Below are 6053 nucleotides of genomic sequence, written 5' to 3'. Positions count from 1 at the left end.
CTGCATCCATCGCGATTTCTTAAAGTGTCTATAAAGCACTCAGGACGGGCCCGACCGAGACAGGGCCTTAGTGGGGTGCTCCCATAGCGGGCAACAATGAGAGGGGTGCCTTTAAATTCATTTTGAACCATATTTGAAATTTTGGGTTACCAGATGCACGTTTTCAATCACCAGTTGCACGGAGGATTAATAGCAATCTGCATCCATCGTGATTTCTTAAAGTGTGTAAAAAGCACCCAAGGACGGCCCTGACAGAGAGAGGGCCGTAGTGGGGCACTCCCCTAGCGGGCTATATCAATAGAATGACGGGTAACAAGTATTTAAAACCCTTTATAATTTTTGGGTTACCAGATGCACGTTTTCAATCACCAGGTGCACGGAGGAAAATGAGCATTTGCATCCATAGTCATGTTTTAAACCGTCCATAAAGCACTCTTGGCCGGCCCCGGCAGAGAGAGAAAGAGATGGTGAAAAAAAAAAAAAAATCATCATCAGACCTTCATAAATAATTCGGGCCGGCCCCCATTGCTAAAGGTCCGTAGTAGGGTGCGCCATAAGCGGACATGAATAGATGGAACACCGCTAACCGCATAGAGAACCGTGTTTTGGGTGACCAGGTGCACGTTTTCAATCACCAGTTGCAACATTTTCAATCACCAGTTGCACGGAGGATTAATAGCAATCTGCATCCATCGCGATTTCTTAAAGTGTCTATAAAGCACTCAGGACGGGCCCGACCGAGACAGGGCCTTAGTGGGGTGCTCCCATAGCGGGCAACAATGAGAGGGGTGCCTTTAAATTCATTTTGAACCATATTTGAAATTTTGGGTTACCAGATGCACGTTTTCAATCACCAGTTGCACGGAGGATTAATAGCAATCTGCATCCATCGTGATTTCTTAAAGTGTGTAAAAAGCACCCAAGGACGGCCCTGACAGAGAGAGGGCCGTAGTGGGGCACTCCCCTAGCGGGCTATATCAATAGAATGACGGGTAAAAGTATTTAAAACCCTTTTATAATTTTTGGGTTACCAGATGCACGTTTTCAATCACCAGGTGCACGGAGGAAAATGAGCATTTGCATCCATAGTCATGTTTTAAACCGTCCATAAAGCACTCTTGGCCGGCCCCGGCAGAGAGAGAAAGAGATGGTGAAAAAAAAAAAAAAATCATCATCAGACCTTCCATAATAATTCGGGCCGGCCCCCATTGCTAAAGGTCCGTAGTAGGGTGCGCCATAAGCGGACATGAATAGATGGAACACCGCTAACCGCATAGAGAACCGTGTTTTGGGTGACCAGGTGCACGTTTTCAATCACCAGTTGCACATTTTCAATCACCAGTTGCACGGAGGATTAATAGCAATCTGCATCCATCGCGATTTCTTAAAGTGTCTATAAAGCACTCAGGACGGGCCCGACCGAGACAGGGCCTTAGTGGGGTGCTCCCATAGCGGGCAACAATGAGAGGGGTGCCTTTAAATTCATTTTGAACCATATTTGAAATTTTGGGTTACCAGATGCACGTTTTCAATCACCAGTTGCACGGAGGATTAATAGCAATCTGCATCCATCGTGATTTCTTAAAGTGTGTAAAAAGCACCCAAGGACGGCCCTGACAGAGAGAGGGCCGTAGTGGGGCACTCCCCTAGCGGGCTATATCAATAGAATGACGGGTAAAAGTATTTAAAACCCTTTTATAATTTTTGGGTTACCAGATGCACGTTTTCAATCACCAGGTGCACGGAGGAAAATGAGCATTTGCATCCATAGTCATGTTTTAAACCGTCCATAAAGCACTCTTGGCCGGCCCCGGCAGAGAGAGAAAGAGATGGTGAAAAAAAAAAAAAATCATCATCAGACCTTCCATAAATAATTCGGGCCGGCCCCCATTGCTAAAGGTCCGTAGTAGGGTGCGCCATAAGCGGACATGAATAGATGGAACACCGCTAACCGCATAGAGAACCGTGTTTTGGGTGACCAGGTGCACGTTTTCAATCACCAGTTGCACATTTTCAATCACCAGTTGCACGGAGGATTAATAGCAATCTGCATCCATCGCGATTTCTTAAAGTGTCTATAAAGCACTCAGGACGGGCCCGACCGAGACAGGGCCTTAGTGGGGTGCTCCCATAGCGGGCAACAATGAGAGGGGTGCCTTTAAATTCATTTTGAACCATATTTGAAATTTTGGGTTACCAGATGCACGTTTTCAATCACCAGTTGCACGGAGGATTAATAGCAATCTGCATCCATCGTGATTTCTTAAAGTGTGTAAAAAGCACCCAAGGACGGCCCTGACAGAGAGAGGGCCGTAGTGGGGCACTCCCCTAGCGGGCTATATCAATAGAATGACGGGTAAAAGTATTTAAAACCCTTTTATAATTTTTGGGTTACCAGATGCACGTTTTCAATCACCAGGTGCACGGAGGAAAATGAGCATTTGCATCCATAGTCATGTTTTAAACCGTCCATAAAGCACTCTTGGCCGGCCCCGGCAGAGAGAGAAAGAGATGGTGAAAAAAAAAAAAAATCATCATCAGACCTTCCATAAATAATTCGGGCCGGCCCCCATTGCTAAAGGTCCGTAGTAGGGTGCGCCATAAGCGGACATGAATAGATGGAACACCGCTAACCGCATAGAGAACCGTGTTTTGGGTGACCAGGTGCACGTTTTCAATCACCAGTTGCACATTTTCAATCACCAGTTGCACGGAGGATTAATAGCAATCTGCATCCATCGCGATTTCTTAAAGTGTCTATAAAGCACTCAGGACGGGCCCGACCGAGACAGGGCCTTAGTGGGGTGCTCCCATAGCGGGCAACAATGAGAGGGGTGCCTTTAAATTCATTTTGAACCATATTTGAAATTTTGGGTTACCAGATGCACGTTTTCAATCACCAGTTGCACGGAGGATTAATAGCAATCTGCATCCATCGTGATTTCTTAAAGTGTGTAAAAAGCACCCAAGGACGGCCCTGACAGAGAGAGGGCCGTAGTGGGGCACTCCCCTAGCGGGCTATATCAATAGAATGACGGGTAAAAGTATTTAAAACCCTTTTATAATTTTTGGGTTACCAGATGCACGTTTTCAATCACCAGGTGCACGGAGGAAAATGAGCATTTGCATCCATAGTCATGTTTTAAACCGTCCATAAAGCACTCTTGGCCGGCCCCGGCAGAGAGAGAAAGAGATGGTGAAAAAAAAAAAAAAATCATCATCAGACCTTCCATAAATAATTCGGGCCGGCCCCCATTGCTAAAGGTCCGTAGTAGGGTGCGCCATAAGCGGACATGAATAGATGGAACACCGCTAACCGCATAGAGAACCGTGTTTTGGGTGACCAGGTGCACGTTTTCAATCACCAGTTGCACATTTTCAATCACCAGTTGCACGGAGGATTAATAGCAATCTGCATCCATCGCGATTTCTTAAAGTGTCTATAAAGCACTCAGGACGGGCCCGACCGAGACAGGGCCTTAGTGGGGTGCTCCCATAGCGGGCAACAATGAGAGGGGTGCCTTTAAATTCATTTTGAACCATATTTGAAATTTTGGGTTACCAGATGCACGTTTTCAATCACCAGTTGCACGGAGGATTAATAGCAATCTGCATCCATCGTGATTTCTTAAAGTGTGTAAAAAGCACCCAAGGACGGCCCTGACAGAGAGAGGGCCGTAGTGGGGCACTCCCCTAGCGGGCTATATCAATAGAATGACGGGTAAAAGTATTTAAAACCCTTTTATAATTTTTGGGTTACCAGATGCACGTTTTCAATCACCAGGTGCACGGAGGAAAATGAGCATTTGCATCCATAGTCATGTTTTAAACCGTCCATAAAGCACTCTTGGCCGGCCCCGGCAGAGAGAGAAAGAGATGGTGAAAAAAAAAAAAAAATCATCATCAGACCTTCCATAAATAATTCGGGCCGGCCCCCATTGCTAAAGGTCCGTAGTAGGGTGCGCCATAAGCGGACATGAATAGATGGAACACCGCTAACCGCATAGAGAACCGTGTTTTGGGTGACCAGGTGCACGTTTTCAATCACCAGTTGCACATTTTCAATCACCAGTTGCACGGAGGATTAATAGCAATCTGCATCCATCGCGATTTCTTAAAGTGTCTATAAAGCACTCAGGACGGGCCCGACCGAGACAGGGCCTTAGTGGGGTGCTCCCATAGCGGGCAACAATGAGAGGGGTGCCTTTAAATTCATTTTGAACCATATTTGAAATTTTGGGTTACCAGATGCACGTTTTCAATCACCAGTTGCACGGAGGATTAATAGCAATCTGCATCCATCGTGATTTCTTAAAGTGTGTAAAAAGCACCCAAGGACGGCCCTGACAGAGAGAGGGCCGTAGTGGGGCACTCCCCTAGCGGGCTATATCAATAGAATGACGGGTAAAAGTATTTAAAACCCTTTTATAATTTTTGGGTTACCAGATGCACGTTTTCAATCACCAGGTGCACGGAGGAAAATGAGCATTTGCATCCATAGTCATGTTTTAAACCGTCCATAAAGCACTCTTGGCCGGCCCCGGCAGAGAGAGAAAGAGATGGTGAAAAAAAAAAAAAATCATCATCAGACCTTCCATAAATAATTCGGGCCGGCCCCCATTGCTAAAGGTCCGTAGTAGGGTGCGCCATAAGCGGACATGAATAGATGGAACACCGCTAACCGCATAGAGAACCGTGTTTTGGGTGACCAGGTGCACGTTTTCAATCACCAGTTGCACATTTTCAATCACCAGTTGCACGGAGGATTAATAGCAATCTGCATCCATCGCGATTTCTTAAAGTGTCTATAAAGCACTCAGGACGGGCCCGACCGAGACAGGGCCTTAGTGGGGTGCTCCCATAGCGGGCAACAATGAGAGGGGTGCCTTTAAATTCATTTTGAACCATATTTGAAATTTTGGGTTACCAGATGCACGTTTTCAATCACCAGTTGCACGGAGGATTAATAGCAATCTGCATCCATCGTGATTTCTTAAAGTGTGTAAAAAGCACCCAAGGACGGCCCTGACAGAGAGAGGGCCGTAGTGGGGCACTCCCCTAGCGGGCTATATCAATAGAATGACGGGTAAAAGTATTTAAAACCCTTTTATAATTTTTGGGTTACCAGATGCACGTTTTCAATCACCAGGTGCACGGAGGAAAATGAGCATTTGCATCCATAGTCATGTTTTAAACCGTCCATAAAGCACCCAGGGCCGGCCCCGGCAGAGAGAGAAAAAGAGGGGAAAAGTGTTGAAAAAAAAAAAAAATCATACCTTCCATAAATAATTCGGACCGGCCCCCATTGAAAAGGTCCGTAGTAGGGTGCATCATTATCGGACATGAATCTCGGGAACACCGCTAACCGCATAGAGAACCGTGTTTTGGGTTACCAGATGCACGTTTTCAATCACCAGTTGCACGGAGAGAGAAAAAAAAAATCATACCTTCCATAAATAATTCGGACCGGCCCCCATTGAAAAGGTCCGTAGTAGGGTGCATCATTATCGGACATGAATCTCGGGAACACCGCTAACCGCATAGAGAACCGTGTTTTGGGTGACCAGGTGCACGTTTTCAATCACCAGTTGCACGGAGAAAAAAAAAGTAATCATACCTTCCATAAATAATTCAGGCCGACCCCCATTGAAAAAGGTCCGTAGTAGGGTGCATCATTATCGGACATGTATATCTGTAACACCGGCAAGCGCATTGAGAACCGCATTTTTGGGTTACCAGATGCACGTTTTCAATCACCAGGTGCACGGCTGTGAAAAGTGGGACTCTGTCATTTTTTCGACCAATTTCTGTAATTTTCAAAAAATGATTAAAAATACTTCCCGAAGGGCTAGAGGTCCCAAATTTCGTCTCATACCCTCTCTCGTGATGGGCAACAATTACATAATGTAAAAAAAAATTCGCATCCACAGGAACCTATGCATCCTGTGACATTCACTTTTTTCCCAAAACTTGAACACGATTTCCTATTAAAATGTTTTATACAAAAACGTTTTTAATTGAATGTAAATGCTCGTCTATTTATGCACTTTCGT

This window comes from Oncorhynchus mykiss, unplaced genomic scaffold, assembly GCF_013265735.2.
Source record: "Oncorhynchus mykiss isolate Arlee unplaced genomic scaffold, USDA_OmykA_1.1 un_scaffold_407, whole genome shotgun sequence".
Classification (NCBI taxonomy): domain Eukaryota; kingdom Metazoa; phylum Chordata; class Actinopteri; order Salmoniformes; family Salmonidae; genus Oncorhynchus; species Oncorhynchus mykiss.
This window is presented reverse-complemented; position numbering follows the sequence as displayed.